The sequence below is a fragment of the Odocoileus virginianus genome, unplaced genomic scaffold, assembly GCF_023699985.2.
Source record: "Odocoileus virginianus isolate 20LAN1187 ecotype Illinois unplaced genomic scaffold, Ovbor_1.2 Unplaced_Scaffold_1, whole genome shotgun sequence".
In the NCBI taxonomy this organism is placed as follows: domain Eukaryota; kingdom Metazoa; phylum Chordata; class Mammalia; order Artiodactyla; family Cervidae; genus Odocoileus; species Odocoileus virginianus.
The window spans coordinates 8,872,070-8,893,230 of NW_027224263.1; the positions used below are offsets into that span (position 1 = coordinate 8,872,070).

General features: G+C 48.8%; 1 long non-coding RNA gene across 6 annotated transcripts; it reads right to left on the bottom strand.

Moving 5' to 3' along the window:
- Positions 1-423: 423 nt before the first annotated feature.
- Positions 424-15,054, bottom strand: LOC139033291 (uncharacterized). Of its 6 annotated transcripts, none has more exons than XR_011485902.1 (7): positions 11,659-11,742; positions 9,743-9,858; positions 7,670-7,785; positions 5,753-5,868; positions 3,915-3,974; positions 3,680-3,795; positions 424-1,877 (listed from the first exon to the last, which is right to left on the bottom strand). It is a non-coding gene; the product is annotated as an uncharacterized lncRNA (long non-coding RNA). The 6 variants fall into 6 exon arrangements; XR_011485903.1 differs by having other exon boundaries at positions 3,904-3,974; XR_011485900.1 differs by lacking the exons at positions 3,915-3,974; positions 11,659-11,742 and adding an exon at positions 14,798-15,054.
- Between the last annotated feature and the right edge of the window lie 6,107 nt (positions 15,055-21,161).

Consider the following 21,161-nt stretch of genomic DNA (forward strand, 5'->3'; position numbering starts at 1 on the left):
CTTTATGGTCTGGCCCTTTCTTAACATCTTGTTTCCACTTTAGCTCACATTCATTACTGTTCTTATGTTTTGAATTCACCAACAAAAGGAGCCAGGGCGAAACCCTGAGCATCCCACTTTCCCTTTGTTTGCGTGCTAGTAAATGTTCTTTCTTCCTCAAAGATAGCTACACTTAAAATGCACCACATTAACTTTTCATTTATTACATAGAGTGGTTAGAATATTTTGTATTCCTACTGGCAATGAATGAGTTCGTCTTGATTAACAACTTGACTAAAATTTGGGGTTGATGTCACTTTTTCCATGAAGTCAGGGGCATAATTCACCTTACTATGACTACCACCAAGTCATCCACCCACACCTCCACAGGGGTACTTTCATAAAAATAACGAACAACTCTTTGAAATAAAGACTGTCAGAAACTGCAGGAGGTAAAAATGGGCATTTATTGAATATATAGTATATTTAAACCTTTCCTAAAACTACCCAGACATTTATAGTGATGATAATTAGAGAATCTCTACTCCGATTCCAAAAGGATCCATATAACACGAACACACATTTTGTATGCGAGGTTACAACCTAGATTTCTTCCAAGTGGCAAAGGGCTTCCAGGAAAGCATAATTATTACATCATCAAGAAAATTCTGGCCTCAAACTTGAACAATAACCAACTGAGAGAATATATCACATAGTGATGGCGAGAAAATGTAGGGTGCAGGACATGTGGACTCAGAATTTGCTAAAATGCTGTGAAACTGGACTAAAGGTGGACAGGATAGTTTGGATATCATCAAAGATATGACCTTATTGCCAAGGAGAAGACACCTAAGAGGAGACAACTCTTTCATCAACAGTCCAGTAGAGCCAACCCAGCTCAAAGGGTATCGAAGAATATGGTGCTAACATGGGCCTTTTTTAACACGCAAAGGGTGGACGTAGAGGCCCAGCTCCAGACGGTGGTTGGCATTTCTGGGGCAGCAGTGCCATCAAGCGGAAACCTTTTGAGCATGGCGTGCAGGCCCTTCCTGTGGATCCTGCTGGGGGAAAACAAGTGGCTGAACGAAGTGAGGGTCTAGAGAACTCAGAATATCCTGGGCGAACCTGGTGGCTTGCCACTTCACCAGATCAGGTGTGGGACCAACAGGGAGTGGTGTTCTGGGGCCTGGCTTACCCTCCAAGGAGCCCCTGGCTGTCAAGCGCTCGGGGGTGTGGCGTCAGCAGCGGCCATGTTCAGGAACAAGGCTCTGAAGCGCCTGCCCCAGGCCTCCTGGCCCATCCTGCAGGAAGGCTACTTTTGATAGGTTTACAAGGACTCAGGTTGCTGAACTAACCCTGCATTTGCTCAGTCCTAGCATTAACGACGCACCTCCGTGGAACCAGGGTCAAGTGGATTAAGATACCCCAGAAAATCTTCTTTCTCAAAGGCAAAGGAGCAAAACACAAAGTATACTAGGGAGTTCTCGTCCACACCCATCAGATGTGTAAAATCGGCTCCAGGAAAAACACGGCCCTTACCGGGCTCGAGTTTAAGTTAAATTCAGGCGCCTTTGAACTTGCAAATGTGTGACAGTTGAAACAAGCAGGGAAAACTTTTCTGATCATTACGACCATACAACTGTAGCCACTGAGTATACCTGAACACGCTACTAACCAGACAGTAACCAGAGAAATTCGGTGAGAGACCTGCCTTGAGCGAGGTGCCTACTGTACAGAAGCGGGTCACAGAACCAAAGCACGACTGAGGGCTGTATTCCGCACCTACGACAAGTGTGAAATCGGTGCCTGGTCTCGGTCTATGCCTCAACGCTGGCGTCACACCAAGGCCACGTACGAGCCGTTGATCACACTCTTCTCTTACTCTAGCAAGCCCCCACCTGGAAAGGAAAGAGAATACCATTTTACAGCTTTGCCACATGTGCAGATCAACATCCTCCAGTAAGAATTCAGCTTGAAAAACATAAGAAGCAAAACAAAAAACGCACCAGTCACCTCCTAGTTCCATTAACAGAAACCAAACAAAAACACCCTATCGAACCATACTACCTACCCTTACGAGAAGTCTGCCTAAATATCCAGATGGTCTGGACTTTATACTGCAGATCCACTGTGACGGACGTGACTGTGACCATTTAGTCGTCCGCAGAGTCACTTGCTGGGACTGAGGTTGCAGGTTAACATACGGATGACCTTTCCTGCTTACCTACACTAGTAGCCCCGAGGTTTGCGAAATGAATAACCTGTTAGGCCTGCATCCACAGATACTCAAACCTTCTCCTGCTTATCACTTATTGATGCCCGTGAGGGATGGGTATCCTGGGACAAGGGCCATGTGACATAACTCTAGAGTTTGTTCAGCACGCTCAGTCACCTAGCTGGAAACAACTCACCAAAGTGTACGGAGCCCCATAATTAGGAATGCTCTGTGGGGACCAATCTCTACCCCTGTTCCAGAAGGATCCATTATTCCAGGAGTGCACACTATGATGCACGGGTAAAACCTGGATTTATTCCACGTGGCAAGGGGTTTCTACCAAACCCTAATTCGTGAATCGTCGAGGTAATTCTGATCCTAACGCTCATCAGTAACAACAAACTGACAGAATCCATCACATCCCGGTCTCCCCAGGAACCAGTGGCCAGGACACAGGGCTCAGAGATTCAGACACTGCTGCTGATGCAGACCAGCGCGGGCCGGCTCCTCTGGATGTCCTTTTCTCTATGGTCTTCTGGCCCAGGAGAGTCCCCCAGAGACGAGACACCTCTTCGGCCAACATTCCAGTGGAGCCGACCCAGCTGGGAGGGTTTGGAAGGTTTTTTCGGCTACTGTGGGCCTTTCTCAACACGCAAAGGGTGGAGGGAGAGGCCCAGCTCCAGAGGGTGGTTGGCATATCTGGGGCAGCCGTGCCATCAAGCGGAAACCTTTTGACCATGCCGTGCAGGCCCTTCCTGTGCATCCTGCTGGGGGAAGGCCTGTGACTCTAGGAAGTGAGGGTCTGGAGCACTCAGAAGATCCTGGGTGAACCTGCCGGCCTGTCACCTCACCAGAGCAGGTGTGGGAGGAACACGTAGTGGTGTTCTGGGGCCTGGCATACCCACCAAGGAGCCCCGGGCTGTCAAGCGCTCGGGGGTTGGCGTAGGCAGCAGCCATGTTCATGAACAAGTCTCTGAAGTGCCTGCCCCCGGCCACCTGGCCCATCCTGCAGGAAGGCTACTTTTGATAGGTTTACAACTCAAGTTGCTGAACGAAGCCTGCCTTTGCCCAGTCTTAGGATTAAGGACACACCTCATTGGAACCAGAGGAAACTCGATTCATATCCTTCAGAAAATCTTCTTTCTCAAAGGCAAAGGAGTAAACCAAACAGTACACCGGTGAGTTCTCTTCCATACCCATCAGACAGGTGAAATCGGGTCCAGGAAAATAATGGCCCTTGCCAGGCTGAAGTTAAAATTGAATGCAGGTGCCCTTGAACTTGAATACAGTTGATAGTTGAATCAAGCAGGGAAAACTTTTCTGATCATTACCATGATACAACTGTAGCCACGAAGTATACCTGAACCCCCTACTAACCAGACAGTAACCCGAGAAATTCGGTGAGAGACCTGCCCTGAGAGGGGTGGCCTACTGGACAGAAGCGGGTGACAGAACCAAAGCACAGCTGAGGGCTGTATTCCGCACCTACGACAGGTGTGAAATCACTGTCTGGTCTCGGTCTATGCCTCAATGCTGGCTCCACACCAAGGTAACGAAGGAGCCGTTGATCACACTCTTTTCTTACTTCAGCAAGCCGCCTCCTGGAAAGGAAAGAAAATACCATTTTGCACCTTTGCCATATATGCAGATCAACATCCTTCAGGAAGAATTCAGTTGGAAAAATAGAAGAAGCAAAACAAAAAACGCACCAGTCACCTACCTCCTAGTTCCATTCACAGAAAACAAACAAAGAAACCGGGTTCCAACCACACGACCTATCCTGAGGAGTAAAAGTGAAAGTGAAGTCCCTCAGTCAAGTCCAACTCTTTGCAAACCCAAGGACTATAGCCTAGTAGGCTCCTCCGTCCATGGGATATTCCAGGCAAAAATACTGGACTGGGATGCCATTTCCTTCTCCAGGAGATGTCAGCCTAAATGTCCAGATGGTCTGGACTTTATTCTGAAAACCCACTGTGATGTAACTCACTGTGACCATTTAGTCACCTGTAGAGTCACTTCCGGGGACGGAGGGTGCAGTTCCACATACTAATGACCCTTCCTGCTTCCCTAAACGAGTAGCCCTGAGGTTTGCGAAGTGAATAACCTGTTAGCCCGGCATCCACAGATACACAACCGTTCTCACGCTTACCACTTATTGATTCCCGTGAGGGATGCATGGGTATCCTGGCACAAGGGCCACGTGACATAAGTCTAGGGTTTGTTCAGCACACTCAGTCACCTAGCTGGAAACCAGTTACCAAAGTGGACGGAGCCCCATAACTAAGAATGCTCTGTGGGGACCAAACTCTACACCTGTTCCAAAAGCAGCCGTAATTCCAGGAGCGCACACTATGATGCATGGCTAGACCCTGGATTTATTCCAACTGCCAAGGGTTTTCAACCAAACCCTAGTACGTGAATCATCAAGTTAATTCTGGTCCTAACCCTGATCAGTGACAGAATCCATCACATCCCTGCCTCTCTAGGAAGCAGTGGCCAGGACACAGGGCTCAGAGTCTCAGACTGCTGTCTCAGAGTCTCAGACTGCTGTCGATATGGACCAGAGCTGGACGGCTCCTGCGGATGTCCTTCTCTCTAGGGTCTTACTGCCCAGGAGAGCCCCCCAGAGAGGAGACACCTCTTCCCCCAACACTCCACTGCAGCCAACCCAGCTGGGAGGGTGTGGAAGGTTTTTTTGCCTACCGTGGGCCTTTTTTAACACGCAAAGGGCGGAGGGAGAGGCCCAGCTCCAGAGGGTGGTTGGCATTTCTGGAGCAACAGTGCCATCAAGCGGAAACCTCTTGAGCATGGGGTGCAGGCTCTTCCTGTGGATCCTGCTGGTGGAAGGCCCGTGACTGGAGGAAGTGAGGGTCTCGAGCACTCAGGAGATCCTGGGAAAACCTGGTGGCCTACCACTTCACCAGATCAGGTGTGGGACCAACAGGGAGTGGTGTTCTGGGGCCTGGCTTACCCTCCAAGGAGCCCCTGGCTGTCAAGCGCTCGGGGGTGTGGCGTCAGCAGCGGCCATGTTCAGGAACAAGGCTCTGAAGCGCCTGCCCCAGGCCTCCTGGCCCATCCTGCAGGAAGGCTACTTTTGATAGGTTTACAAGGACTCAGGTTGCTGAACTAACCCTGCATTTGCTCAGTCCTAGCATTAACGACGCACCTCCGTGGAACCAGGGTCAAGTGGATTAAGATACCCCAGAAAATCTTCTTTCTCAAAGGCAAAGGAGCAAAACACAAAGTATACTAGGGAGTTCTCGTCCACACCCATCAGATGTGTAAAATCGGCTCCAGGAAAAACACGGCCCTTACCGGGCTCGAGTTTAAGTTAAATTCAGGCGCCTTTGAACTTGCAAATGTGTGACAGTTGAAACAAGCAGGGAAAACTTTTCTGATCATTACGACCATACAACTGTAGCCACTGAGTATACCTGAACACGCTACTAACCAGACAGTAACCAGAGAAATTCGGTGAGAGACCTGCCTTGAGCGAGGTGCCTACTGTACAGAAGCGGGTCACAGAACCAAAGCACGACTGAGGGCTGTATTCCGCACCTACGACAAGTGTGAAATCGGTGCCTGGTCTCGGTCTATGCCTCAACGCTGGCGTCACACCAAGGCCACGTACGAGCCGTTGATCACACTCTTCTCTTACTCTAGCAAGCCCCCACCTGGAAAGGAAAGAGAATACCATTTTACAGCTTTGCCACATGTGCAGATCAACATCCTCCAGTAAGAATTCAGCTTGAAAAACATAAGAAGCAAAACAAAAAACGCACCAGTCACCTCCTAGTTCCATTAACAGAAACCAAACAAAAACACCCTATCGAACCATACTACCTACCCTTACGAGAAGTCTGCCTAAATATCCAGATGGTCTGGACTTTATACTGCAGATCCACTGTGACGGACGTGACTGTGACCATTTAGTCGTCCGCAGAGTCACTTGCTGGGACTGAGGTTGCAGGTTAACATACGGATGACCTTTCCTGCTTACCTACACTAGTAGCCCCGAGGTTTGCGAAATGAATAACCTGTTAGGCCTGCATCCACAGATACTCAAACCTTCTCCTGCTTATCACTTATTGATGCCCGTGAGGGATGGGTATCCTGGGACAAGGGCCATGTGACATAACTCTAGAGTTTGTTCAGCACGCTCAGTCACCTAGCTGGAAACAACTCACCAAAGTGTACGGAGCCCCATAATTAGGAATGCTCTGTGGGGACCAATCTCTACCCCTGTTCCAGAAGGATCCATTATTCCAGGAGTGCACACTATGATGCACGGGTAAAACCTGGATTTATTCCACGTGGCAAGGGGTTTCTACCAAACCCTAATTCGTGAATCGTCGAGGTAATTCTGATCCTAACGCTCATCAGTAACAACAAACTGACAGAATCCATCACATCCCGGTCTCCCCAGGAACCAGTGGCCAGGACACAGGGCTCAGAGATTCAGACACTGCTGCTGATGCAGACCAGCGCGGGCCGGCTCCTCTGGATGTCCTTTTCTCTATGGTCTTCTGGCCCAGCAGAGGCCCCAGAGACGAGACACCTCTTCCGCCAACATTCCAGTGGAGCCGACCCAGCTGGGAGGGTTTGGAAGGTTTTTTCGGCTACTGTGGGCCTTTCTCAACACGCAAAGGGTGGAGGGAGAGGCCCAGCTCCAGAGGGTGGTTGGCATATCTGGGGCAGCCGTGCCATCAAGCGGAAACCTTTTGACCATGCCGTGCAGGCCCTTCCTGTGCATCCTGCTGGGGGAAGGCCTGTGACTCTAGGAAGTGAGGGTCTGGAGCACTCAGAAGATCCTGGGTGAACCTGCCGGCCTGTCACCTCACCAGAGCAGGTGTGGGAGGAACACGTAGTGGTGTTCTGGGGCCTGGCATACCCACCAAGGAGCCCCGGGCTGTCAAGCGCTCGGGGGTTGGCGTAGGCAGCAGCCATGTTCATGAACAAGTCTCTGAAGTGCCTGCCCCCGGCCACCTGGCCCATCCTGCAGGAAGGCTACTTTTGATAGGTTTACAACTCAAGTTGCTGAACGAAGCCTGCCTTTGCCCAGTCTTAGGATTAAGGACACACCTCATTGGAACCAGAGGAAACTCGATTCATATCCTTCAGAAAATCTTCTTTCTCAAAGGCAAAGGAGTAAACCAAACAGTACACCGGTGAGTTCTCTTCCATACCCATCAGACAGGTGAAATCGGGTCCAGGAAAATAATGGCCCTTGCCAGGCTCAAGTTAAAACTGAATGCAGGTGCCCTTGAACTTGAAAACGGTTGATAGTTGAATCAAGCAGGGAAAACTTTTCTGATCATTACCATGATACAACTGTAGCCACAAAGTATACCTGAACCCCCTACTAACCAGACAGTAACCCGAGAAATTCGGTGAGAGACCTGCCCTGAGAGGGGTGGCCTACTGTACAGAAGCAGGTAACAGAACCAAAGCACAGCTGAGGGCTGTATTCCGCACCTACGACAGGTGTGAAATCACTGTCTGGTCTCGGTCTATGCCTCAATGCTGGCTCCACAGCAAGGTAACGAAGGAGCCGTTGATCACACTCTTTTCTTACTTCAGCAAGCTGCCTCCTGGAAAGGAAAGAAAATATCATTTTGCACCTTTGCCATATATGCAGATCAACATCCTTCAGGAAGAATTCAGTTGGAAAAATAGAAGAAGCAAAACAAAAAACGCACCAGTCACCCACTTCCTAGTTCCATTCACAGAAAACAAACAAAGAAACCGGGTTCCAACCACACAACCTATCCTGAGGAGTAAAAGTGAAAGTGAAGTCCCTCAGTCAAGTCCAACTCTTTGCAAACCCATGGACTGTAGCCTAGTAGGCTCCTCCGTCCATGGGATATTCCAGGCAAAAATACTGGAGTGGGTTGCCACTTCCTTCTCCAGGAGAAGTCAGCCTAAATGTCCAGATGGTCTGGACTTTATTCTGGAAACCCACTGTGATGTAACTCACTGTGACCATTTAGTCACCTGTAGAGTCACTTCCTGGGACGCAGGTTGCAGTTCCACATACTAATGACCTTTCCGGCTTACCTAAACAAGTAGCCCTGAGGTTTGCGAAGTGAATAACCTGTTAGCCCTGCATCCACAGATACACAACCGTTCTCACGCTTACCACTTATTGATTCCCGTGAGGGATGCATGGGTATCCTGGCACAAGGGCCACGTGACATAAGTCTAGGGTTTGTTCAGCACACTCAGTCACCTAGCTGGAAACCAGTTACCAAAGTGGACGGAGCCCCATAACTAAGAATGCTCTGTGGGGACCAAACTCTACACCTGTTCCAAAAGCAGCCGTAATTCCAGGAGCGCACACTATGATGCATGGCTAGACCCTGGATTTATTCCAACTGCCAAGGGTTTTCAACCAAACCCTAGTACGTGAATCATCAAGTTAATTCTGGTCCTAACCCTGATCAGTGACAGAATCCATCACATCCCTGCCTCTCTAGGAAGCAGTGGCCAGGACACAGGGCTCAGAGTCTCAGACTGCTGTCTCAGAGTCTCAGACTGCTGTCGATATGGACCAGAGCTGGACGGCTCCTGCGGATGTCCTTCTCTCTAGGGTCTTACTGCCCAGGAGAGCCCCCCAGAGAGGAGACACCTCTTCCCCCAACACTCCACTGCAGCCAACCCAGCTGGGAGGGTGTGGAAGGTTTTTTTGCCTACCGTGGGCCTTTTTTAACACGCAAAGGGCGGAGGGAGAGGCCCAGCTCCAGAGGGTGGTTGGCATTTCTGGAGCAACAGTGCCATCAAGCGGAAACCTTTTGAGCATGGCGTGCAGGCTCTTCCTGTGGATCCTGCTGGGGGAAGGCCCGTGACTGGAGGAAGTGAGGGTCTCGAGCACTCAGGAGATCCTGGGAAAACCTGGTGGCCTACCACTTCACCAGATCAGGTGTGGGACCAACAGGGAGTGGTGTTCTGGGGCCTGGCTTACCCTCCAAGGAGCCCCTGGCTGTCAAGCGCTCGGGGGTGTGGCGTCAGCAGCGGCCATGTTCAGGAACAAGGCTCTGAAGCGCCTGCCCCAGGCCTCCTGGCCCATCCTGCAGGAAGGCTACTTTTGATAGGTTTACAAGGACTCAGGTTGCTGAACTAACCCTGCATTTGCTCAGTCCTAGCATTAACGACGCACCTCCGTGGAACCAGGGTCAAGTGGATTAAGATACCCCAGAAAATCTTCTTTCTCAAAGGCAAAGGAGCAAAACACAAAGTATACTAGGGAGTTCTCGTCCACACCCATCAGATGTGTAAAATCGGCTCCAGGAAAAACACGGCCCTTACCGGGCTCGAGTTTAAGTTAAATTCAGGCGCCTTTGAACTTGCAAATGTGTGACAGTTGAAACAAGCAGGGAAAACTTTTCTGATCATTACGACCATACAACTGTAGCCACTGAGTATACCTGAACACGCTACTAACCAGACAGTAACCAGAGAAATTCGGTGAGAGACCTGCCTTGAGCGAGGTGCCTACTGTACAGAAGCGGGTCACAGAACCAAAGCACGACTGAGGGCTGTATTCCGCACCTACGACAAGTGTGAAATCGGTGCCTGGTCTCGGTCTATGCCTCAACGCTGGCGTCACACCAAGGCCACGTACGAGCCGTTGATCACACTCTTCTCTTACTCTAGCAAGCCCCCACCTGGAAAGGAAAGAGAATACCATTTTACAGCTTTGCCACATGTGCAGATCAACATCCTCCAGTAAGAATTCAGCTTGAAAAACATAAGAAGCAAAACAAAAAACGCACCAGTCACCTCCTAGTTCCATTAACAGAAACCAAACAAAAACACCCTATCGAACCATACTACCTACCCTTACGAGAAGTCTGCCTAAATATCCAGATGGTCTGGACTTTATACTGCAGATCCACTGTGACGGACGTGACTGTGACCATTTAGTCGTCCGCAGAGTCACTTGCTGGGACTGAGGTTGCAGGTTAACATACGGATGACCTTTCCTGCTTACCTACACTAGTAGCCCCGAGGTTTGCGAAATGAATAACCTGTTAGGCCTGCATCCACAGATACTCAAACCTTCTCCTGCTTATCACTTATTGATGCCCGTGAGGGATGGGTATCCTGGGACAAGGGCCATGTGACATAACTCTAGAGTTTGTTCAGCACGCTCAGTCACCTAGCTGGAAACAACTCACCAAAGTGTACGGAGCCCCATAATTAGGAATGCTCTGTGGGGACCAATCTCTACCCCTGTTCCAGAAGGATCCATTATTCCAGGAGTGCACACTATGATGCACGGGTAAAACCTGGATTTATTCCACGTGGCAAGGGGTTTCTACCAAACCCTAATTCGTGAATCGTCGAGGTAATTCTGATCCTAACGCTCATCAGTAACAACAAACTGACAGAATCCATCACATCCCGGTCTCCCCAGGAACCAGTGGCCAGGACACAGGGCTCAGAGATTCAGACACTGCTGCTGATGCAGACCAGCGCGGGCCGGCTCCTCTGGATGTCCTTTTCTCTATGGTCTTCTGGCCCAGCAGAGGCCCCAGAGACGAGACACCTCTTCCGCCAACATTCCAGTGGAGCCGACCCAGCTGGGAGGGTTTGGAAGGTTTTTTCGGCTACTGTGGGCCTTTCTCAACACGCAAAGGGTGGAGGGAGAGGCCCAGCTCCAGAGGGTGGTTGGCATATCTGGGGCAGCCGTGCCATCAAGCGGAAACCTTTTGACCATGCCGTGCAGGCCCTTCCTGTGCATCCTGCTGGGGGAAGGCCTGTGACTCTAGGAAGTGAGGGTCTGGAGCACTCAGAAGATCCTGGGTGAACCTGCCGGCCTGTCACCTCACCAGAGCAGGTGTGGGAGGAACACGTAGTGGTGTTCTGGGGCCTGGCATACCCACCAAGGAGCCCCGGGCTGTCAAGCGCTCGGGGGTTGGCGTAGGCAGCAGCCATGTTCATGAACAAGTCTCTGAAGTGCCTGCCCCCGGCCACCTGGCCCATCCTGCAGGAAGGCTACTTTTGATAGGTTTACAACTCAAGTTGCTGAACGAAGCCTGCCTTTGCCCAGTCTTAGGATTAAGGACACACCTCATTGGAACCAGAGGAAACTCGATTCATATCCTTCAGAAAATCTTCTTTCTCAAAGGCAAAGGAGTAAACCAAACAGTACACCGGTGAGTTCTCTTCCATACCCATCAGACAGGTGAAATCGGGTCCAGGAAAATAATGGCCCTTGCCAGGCTCAAGTTAAAACTGAATGCAGGTGCCCTTGAACTTGAAAACGGTTGATAGTTGAATCAAGCAGGGAAAACTTTTCTGATCATTACCATGATACAACTGTAGCCACAAAGTATACCTGAACCCCCTACTAACCAGACAGTAACCCGAGAAATTCGGTGAGAAACCTGCCTTGAGTGAGGTGCCTACTGTACAGAAGCGGGTAACAGAACCAACGCGCGACTGAGGGTTGTATTCCACACCTACGACAAGTGTGAAATCGGTGTCTGGTCTTGGTCTATGCCTCAACGCTGGCTCCACACCAAGGCCACGTATGAGCCATTGATTACACTCAGTAGAAGTCAGCCTAAATGTCCTGATCGTTTATACTTTTCACTGCAAACCCATTGTTGTGTAACAGACTGTGACCATTTTACTGCCAGCAGAGTCACTTCCTGGGACTGAGGTTGCAGTTTCACAGACTGATGTCGTTTCCTGCTTACCTAAACAGGTAGCCCTGAGGTTTGCAAAATGAATAACCTGTTATCCCTGCATCCACTGATACTCAGACGTTCTCCTGCTTACCACTTCTTGATTCCCGTGAAGGATGAGTGTCCTGCCACAAGGGAGAAATGACAGTTTGGTGTTTGCTCAGCACTCCCAGTCATCTAGCTAGAAAGAAGTTACAAAACTCGATGAAGCCACTTAAGTAAGAATGTTGTGTAGACACCAATCTCTATACCTATTCCCCAAGGATCCACATTACAGGAAAACAGCCTTTGTATGTGTGGCTAGAACGCAGATTTATCCCAAGTAGCATAGGTCTTCAACCAGCCACTACTTATGTAAATCATCAAGGTTAATTCTGGCCCTAATCCTGACCAGTAATAACAAAGTTACAGACTGAGGAGCTAAGATGGCAGAGGAATAGGACGGGGAGACCACTTTCTTCCCCACAAATTCATCGAAAGAACATTTGAACGCTGAGCAAACTCCACAAAACAATTTCTGAGCACTAGCAGAGGACATCAGGGAGATGTCCCAGAAAACCAGCCCATTTTCTTCAAAAGGAGGTAGGACCAAATATAAAAGATAAAAAGAGAGACAAAAGAGTTAGGCACAGAGATCTGTCCCGGGAAGGGAGTCTTAATAGAGGAAGTTTCCAAACACCAGGAAACCCTTTCACCGGGGCTCTGGGCGAAGTTTTTGAATCTCGGAGGGCAACCTAACCGGGATTAAAAATAAAAACAATAAACAAAGTTACAGAATACATCACATCCCAGTCACCAGGAAATGAGGATCAGGCCATGTGGACTCAGAATCTCTTAGAGTGCTATGGACATGGAAACAGAGATGGATGGCTTCCTTTGCTCATCCTTATCTGTACATTCTTACTGGGGAGCAGAAGAGGAGACATCTCTTTCCACAACACTCCAGTGGATGGCTTGGAAGACTCTTGGCCCCGATGGGTCTTTTTTCACCTGCAAAGGGTGGAGGGAGAGGCCAGGCTCCAGAGTGTGGATAGCATTTCTGGGGCAAGAGTGCCATCAAGTGGAAACTTTTTGAGCCTGGCCTCCTAGTCCTTTGGTCAATCTTACAGGAAATCAGTCCTGAATATTCATTGGAAGGACGGATGCTGAAGCTGAAACTCCGATACTTTGGCCACCTGATTCAAAGAACTGACTCATTGGAAAAGACCCTGATGCTGAGAAATATGAAGGCAGGAGGAGAAGGCAAGGACAGAAGATGAGATGGTTGGATGGCATCACCAGCTTGATGGACATGAGTTTGAGCAAGCTCCAGGAGTTGGTGATGGACAGGGAGACCTGGTGTGCTACAGTTCATGGGGTCGCAAAGAGCGACTGAACTGAACTGAACTCCTCGTCCTATCCCTGGATCCCGCTGGGAAAGGCCTGTGAGGGGAAGAAGGGAGGGTCTGGGGCACACAGAGGATTCTGGGAGAACCTGGCCACGGTGCACCCCTCTAGAGCAGGTGTGGAAGGGACAGGCAGTGGTGTTGAGTGCGGGCTTGCAGGCCCAGTGAGGATACCAAGGCTGCAGGCCCTCGGGGGCGTGGCCTAGGCAGCTGCTATTTTCAGGAACAAGGAGTTGAAGCTACTGCCCCAGGGCCTCTGGCCAGGGGATCCTCACCAGTCCTGTAGGAGCAAAGTCCGCCAGTGTAGTCCCTGGGGTCTCAGGGCTACTGGGGATCCAGGATCCATTGCCCAGGTGCAGGCCCAGTGCTTCGCCACCATGCACAAAGCTGAAACGGGAAGGGGTGGCCACCCTGTTAGGGGTGAATATCCAGCAGATAGGATGTAGAATTTTGTCTGATGAAGACTTGGTCCCAGACCAAGACAAATGCATGTGCACTTTATGTCCGGCTTGGAGTTGAGTTTTTGTTTACTTTTGCTATTGGCAAAGACAGTCTGGGTCTCATGCCCCACAGGATCCCGTGAGGCCCTTCCTGTACCTTATGACACAGGGTATCCAGACCCACTCGCGGTGGGAAGAAACTGGCCCCTGACTGGTACGCTGAGTTGGCGTCACCATCCGCAGCCAGCGAGGGGATCCAGGTCCATGTTCCGCCTGTATTACCGGACATTCCCTCACCTCTAGAATTGTTTTAAGTGGCCCCAAAACCTTTTTACCCATGAAATGTTTATAATCCCACTATAAACAATGTACAGTCCTTTACATGAAAATCCCTGACCCTTTTATTTCGATTGCCCTCCTTCCCCGATGGCCCAGTCGGTAAAGAATCTGCCTGCAATGTGGGAGACCCCTGTTCGATCCCTGGGTTGGGAAGATCCCCTGGAGGAAGGCATGGGAACCCACTGCAGTATTCTTGCCTGGAGAATCCCATGGACAGAGGAGCCTAGCGGGCTACAGTCCACGGGGTAGCAAAGAGTCGGACACGACTGAGCGACTAAGCACAGCACATTCTTCCACGTGGTTCAATGCATAAGTGAGAATGGAGCTACATTTTTTTTTTTAGGTCAAAAACTCATGAAAGGAAATATTACTTCTCTAGGGATGCATTCCGAGATGCCCAGTCCCCGTGGGCAGCACGTCAATCTCACTCGACCAAGCGGACTCCAGGGCGGCCACGTAAATGGGGAGGGAGAAGCAGCTGGCGAGCCTCCTACACTCCTCCGGCCCGCCCCGCCCTCTTCCCACTGGGAACCGCTTCCAGGCCCACCGACCGGGAGGCCCGGGGGGCTCTACTTGGACCCTCTCCCTACTGGCGCGAGGGCACAGAACACACACGGCAGTACAATCCCGGTGCCCACGCTCACCCAGCCCAGCCTAAACGCCAAACCACGGCCCGGCCCACGCGGCGCCCCGCTGCCCGTCTCCGCCTCCCCCAGGCCGGCCGGGCTGCAGCCAACACAGGCCTACCTTGCACGCAGGGTACAGGCTGCTCAGACGTTAGAGGATGGGGAGGGTCCCTCGGGCCGGAAAGGCTGCCGGTCCCGGCCCCGCGTCGCCTCGCGTTGCCCCAGGGAAAGGACACGAAGGAGGGCTGAGGGGACCAACGTGGCTGAGGCCACGCTCCGGCGAGAAAGACCCGATCCTCTCTGAGCTTCGCGCGGTAGCCGGCGAGGTTCGACTGCGACCCCGCTCACCATTGCCGTAAAGCGTCGCCTACGTTGTCCCGAGAATACGACCCCATCCCCCACCCGCCCACCGTCATGGGCGTCTCCTCGGAGACGCAATGGAGGTAGAGAGCTGAGGTGGGAGGGGTTGATCTTCGCCCGCGTCTTGGGCGTCTCCTTGGAGACGCACTGGCGGTGGGGCGCTGACGAGGGAGGGGTTCGGAATCGGGTTCCTCGCTGTTGGCCCCGCCCAGGGGAGGGCTGAGACAGCTCTCAGTTGGCCCCAGGAGTGTGAGCGGGAGAGGTGAGATATGGAAGGTGACAGGAAACCTCAGGAGAGCCCACTTGTCTCCCTTGTAGGGTCCATGCCGCCAGCGACGAAAGTGAAGGAATGGTAAAAACGGAGATTTTACCGTTCGGCAGTCGCAAAACTATACAGTGGAAGTGAGAAATAGATTTAAGGGACTAGATCTGATAGAGTGCCTGATGAACTATGGATGGAGGTTCGTGACATTGTACAGGAGACAGGAATCAAGACCATCCCCAAGAAAAAGAAATGCAAAAAAGCAAAATGGCTGTCTGAGGAGGCCTTACAAATAGCTGTGAAAAGAAGGGAAGCGAAGGAGAAAAGGAAAGATATACCCATTTGAATGCAGAGTTCCAAAGAATAGCAAGGAGAGATAAGAAAGCCTTCCTCAGCGATCAATGCAAAGAAATAGAGGAAAACAACAGAATGGGAAAGACTAGAGATCTCTTCAAGAAAATTAGAGATACCAAGGGAATATTTCATGCAAAGATGGGCACAGTAAAGGACAGAAATGGTATGGACCTAACAGAAGCAGAAGATATTAAAAGAGGTGGCAAGAATACACAGAAGAACTGTACAAAAAAGATCTTCACGACCCAGATAATCACGATGGTGTGATCACTCACCTAGTGAGACATCCTGGAATGTGAAGTCAAGTGGGCATTAGGAAGCATCACTATGAACAAAGCTAGTGGAGGTGATGGAATTCCATTGAGCTATTTCAAATCCTAAAAGATGATGCTGTGAAAGTGCTGCACTCAATATGCCAGCAAATTTAGAAAACTCAGCAGTGGCCACAGGACTGGAAAAGGTCAGTTTTCATTCCAATCCCAAAGAAAGGCAGTGCCAAAGAATGCTCAAACTACCGCACAATTGCACTCATCTCACACGCTAGTAAAGTAATGCTTAAAATTCTCCAAACCAGGCTTCAGCAATACATGAACCATGAACTTCCAGATGTTCAAGCTGGTTTTAGAAAAGGCAGAGGAACCAGAGATCAAATTGAAACATCTGCTGGATCATCAAAAAAGCAAGAGAGTTCCAGAAAAACATCTATATTCTGCTTTATTGACTATGCCAAAGCCTTTGACTGTGTGGATCACAATAAACTGTGGAAAATTCTGAAAGAGATGGGAATACCAGACCACCTGACCTGCCTCTTGAGAAACCTGTATACAGGTCAGGAAGCAACAGTTAGAACTGGACATGGAACAACAGACTGGTTCCAAATGGGAAAAGGAGTATGTCTAGGCTGCATATTGTCAACCTGCTTATTCAACTTTTATGCAGAGTATATCATGAGAAACGCTGGGTTGGAGGAAGCAGAAGCTGGAATCAAGATTGCCAGGAGAAATATCAATAACCTCAGATATGCAGATGACACCACCCTTATGGCAGAAAGTGAAGAGGAACTAAAAGGCCTCTTGATGAAAGTGAAGGAGGAGAGTGAAAAAGTTGGCTTAAAACTCAACATCCAGAAAACTAAGATCATGGCATCTGGTCCCATCACTTCATGGCAAACAGATGGGAAAACAGTGGAAACAGTGGCTGACTTCATTTTTTTTGGGCTCCAAAATCACTGCAGATGGTGATTGCAGCCATGAAATTAAAAGATGCTTACTCCTTGGAAGGAAAGTTATGACCAACCTAGACAGCATATTAAAAAGCAGAGACATTACTTTGCCAACAAAGGTCCATCTGGTCAAGGCTGTGGTTTTTCCATTGGTCATGTATGGATGTGAGAGTTGGACTATAAAGAAGGCTGAGCGCTGAAGAATTGATGCTTTTGAACTGTGGTGTTGGAGAAGACTCTTGAGAGTCCCTTGGACTGCAAGGAGATCCAACCAGTCCATCCTAAAGGAGATCAGTCCTGGGTGTTCATTGGAAGGACTGATGCTGAAGCTGAAACTCTAATACTTTGGCCACCTGATGCAAAGAGCTGACTCATTTGAAAAGACCCTGATGCTGGGAAAGATTGAGGGCAGGAGGAGAAGGGGACAACAGAGGATGAGATGGTTGGATGGCATCACTGACTCAATGGACATGGGTTTGGGTGGGACTTCCAGGAGTTGGTGATGGACAGGGAGGCCTGGCATGCTGTGGTTCATGGGGTCACAAAGAGTTGGACACGATTGAGTGACTGAACTGAACTGAGTTGCAAAACTATTTAGAGAAAAAACTTTAAGTAAGTACAATATCAAATGATGTTACAAGTTTGTATCCTTCATATGCTTGAGGTTATTATTACTTGAATTATCCCTCCTCAGGGGAGAGGCAGAGTCCCAAGAGGAGATGCTCTTTGTGCCTGGTCACCTTCTGCTCTCTGTCAAGGGCCTGTTAGGGAGCCACTACTTCTTAAGCGCCTTTTCCTGGGGTTACCTCAGGTGGTGTCCACGCCGGCTTGGTGTGGGGATGTTATGTATCTGAGAGTCGCAGCGACACACAGGTTATTCCTGTCTGACCGGTGCCTTGACTAATTTTTCCTGTGGAGGAAAGTTACATTCTCCTCTAGGGAAATAGCTTTCAAATAAAGGAGACATGGGCTTCCCCGGTGGCTCAGAGGTATAGAATTCGCCTGCAGTGCGGGAGACAGGGGTTTGATCCCTGAGTTCAGAAGATCACCTGGAGAAGGAAATGGCAACCCACTCCAGTATCCTTGTCTGAAGAATCCCATGGATAGAGGAACCTGGTGGGCTACAGTCCATGGTGTCGCACAGAGTCCCACGCGACTGAAGCAACTTAGGCAAGGCAGAGAAAACACATGTAGCACAGATAAGAAAAAGAAGGTAACAGATAATGCCTCCACTCAGAGATGACAGATATTAAATCGGGGCTTGTGTCTACCTGGTACCTTGTTCCTTACAGAGGGATTAGTGGAGCCTAGAAAGTGGGAGATTGATACAAATAAAGATTGTCTTTAGAAACAATGGTCTCTTGGAGCGTGAGTAACCTGCAGCATTTTGGTGGCTAAAACAATCAAGACTGTGAAGATGGTCTTATTAGCTGGTTATTTCCATCGACAAATGTAATTCAAGCTTGATTATTCTTTAAGGAAAAACATCTTCACAAATACAGAAGTTTTTCAAGGGAGAACTGAAGTCACCCCTACCCAGATTGATTCCCCAGTATAACCACCCTTCAAAGAAACATTTGAAGTAAACCCATGAGCTCTGAACCCACTGCAGGGCAGCACAACTGCCCTGCTGCCTACCCCTAATGCCTCAGGATTTCCTGCTCCCATTCTGCTCCCCACACAGGACCTGCACAGGCTCAGGGCCCCCAAGACCACCTGCTGTCTGGCTAGTCCCAATCTTAGCTCAGGATCTGACTCTTGGCCCCTTTACGCCCCCATTCCCTGTTTCTTGGGCAGAGGTGGTGGGAATTTCCAGGGCAGAAAGGAGAAGGACAATGAGGGCCCTCAGGTGCTTAGTTCTGCCCAGGCAACTGCCTCCTTGCGTTTCAGGTCAACAAGGAAATTTCACAAAACCCAGCCACTTGCAACTCCTAAGGAGTGAAGGGAGGAGTTCATGCCCTGCTACAACTTACCCACCTTGTTGAGGGTGGAAAGGGAAGGGAGTGTCCACGTCCTCTCCAGGTGGAATTACCTGACCAGCCTCTGGGCTCTGGATCTCAGCTGCCCCTCTGTATTTCTCCATGAGTTTCTTTTCCTTCACTCTAGGTAGAAGTGGCTGTTTCTCCACATGGAGATCCAAGTCAAATTCTTTTTTAATGTGTCCCTTCCCTGCATGAACACAGATTAAATAACGACTCACTGTGCCTGGAAATCGAGGTCCAAAGAGGCTGCATGGCTTTTCCACCTGGTTCACACACAGGGGGCTCTCATGGTGCAGATCCACTGCTCTCTCCATGCAAATAGCCACTGAATGCAAGAGAAGATGTTCAACATGAATAATCATTGGAGAAATCAACATGAAAATCCCAAGAGATACCACTTCACATCTACGAGGGCAACTCTATTTTTTTTTCAGGCTTCTTTCATTTTATTATTTCTTTTCTTTTTTAAAAAAATATTTATTTTGATTGGAGGCTAATTACTTTACAATATTGTAGTGGTTTTTGCCAAACATCGACATGAATCAGCCACAGGTGCACATGTGTTCCCCATCCAGAACCCCCCTCCCACCTCCCTCCCCATCCCATCCCCCAGGGTCATCCCAGTGCACCAGCCCTGAGCACCCTGTCTCATGCATTGAACCTGGACCGGTGATCCACTTCACATATGATAATATACACGTTTCAATGCTACCCTCTCAAATCATCCCACCCTTGCCTTCTCCCACAGAGTCCAAAAGACTGTTCTTTACATCTGTGTCTCTTTTGCTGTCTCACATATAGGGTCATCATTATCATCTTTCTAAATTCCATATATATGCGTTAGTATATGGTATCGGTGTTTTTCTTTCTGACTTACTTCACTCTGTATAATAGGCTCCAGTTTCATCCACCTCATTAGAACTGATTCAAATGCATTACCTTTAATGGCTTAGTAATATTCCGTTGTGTATATGTATCACAACTTCCTTATCCATTCATCTGCCGATGCACATCTAGGTTGCTTCCACGTCCTGGCTATTGTAAACAGTGCTGCGATGAACATTGGGATACACGCATCTCTTTCAATTTTGGTTTCCTCAGTGTGTATGCCCAGCAATGGGATTGCTGGGTCATATGCCTGTTCTATTTCCAGTTTTTTAAGGAATCTCCACACTGTTCTCCATAGTGGCTGTACTAGTTTGCATTCTCACCAACAATGTAAGAGGGTTCTCTTTTCTCCACACCCTCTCCAGCATTTATTGCTTGTAGACTTTTGGATAGCAGCTATTCTGACTGGCGTGAGGTGGCACCTCATTGTGGTTTTGATTTGCACTTCTCTGATAATGAGTGATGTTGAGCATCTTTACATGTGTTTGTTAGTCATCTGTATGTCTTCTTTGGAGAAATGTCTGTTTAGTTCTTTGGCCCATTTTTTGATTGGGTCGTTTATTTTTCTGGAATTGAGCTGCAGGAGCTGCTTGTATATTTTTGAGATTAATTCTTTGTCAGTTGCTTCATTTGCTATTATTTTCTCCCATTCTGAAGGCTGTCTTTTCACTTTGCTTATAGTTTCCTTTGTTGTGCAAAAGCTTTTAAGTTTAATTAGGTCCCATTTGTTTATTTTTGCTTTTATTTCCATTACGTGGGAGGTGGGTCATAGAGGATCCTGCTGTGATTTATGTCAGAGAGTGTTTTGCCTATGTTTTCCTCTAGGAATTTTAGAGTTTCTGGTCTTACGTGGAGATCTTTAATCTATTTTGAGTTTATTTTTGTGTATGGTGTTAGAAAGTGTTCTAGTTTCATTCTTTTACAAATGGTTGACCAGTTTTCCCAGCACCAGTTGTTAAAGAGATGTCTTTTCTCCATTGTATATTCTTGCCTCCTTTGTCAAAGATAAGTTGTCCATAGGTGTGTGGATTTATCTCTGGGCTTTCTATTTTGTTCCATTGATCTATATTTCTGTCTTTGTGCCAGTACCATACTGTCTTGATGACTGTAGCTTTGTAGTATAGTCTGAAGTCAGGCAGGTTGATTCCTCCAGTTCCATTCTTCTCTCTCAAGATTGCTTTGGCTATTCGAGGTTTTTTTTTATTTCCATACAAATTGTGAAATTATTAGTTCTAGTTCCTGAAAAATACTGTTGGTAGCTTGATAGGGGTTACATTGAATCTATGGATTGCTTTGGGAAGTATACTCATTTTCTTATATTGATTCTTCCAATCCATGAACATGGTGTATTTCTCCATCTATTTGTGTCATGTTTGATTCCTTTCATTAGTGTTTTGTAGTTTTCTATATATAGGTC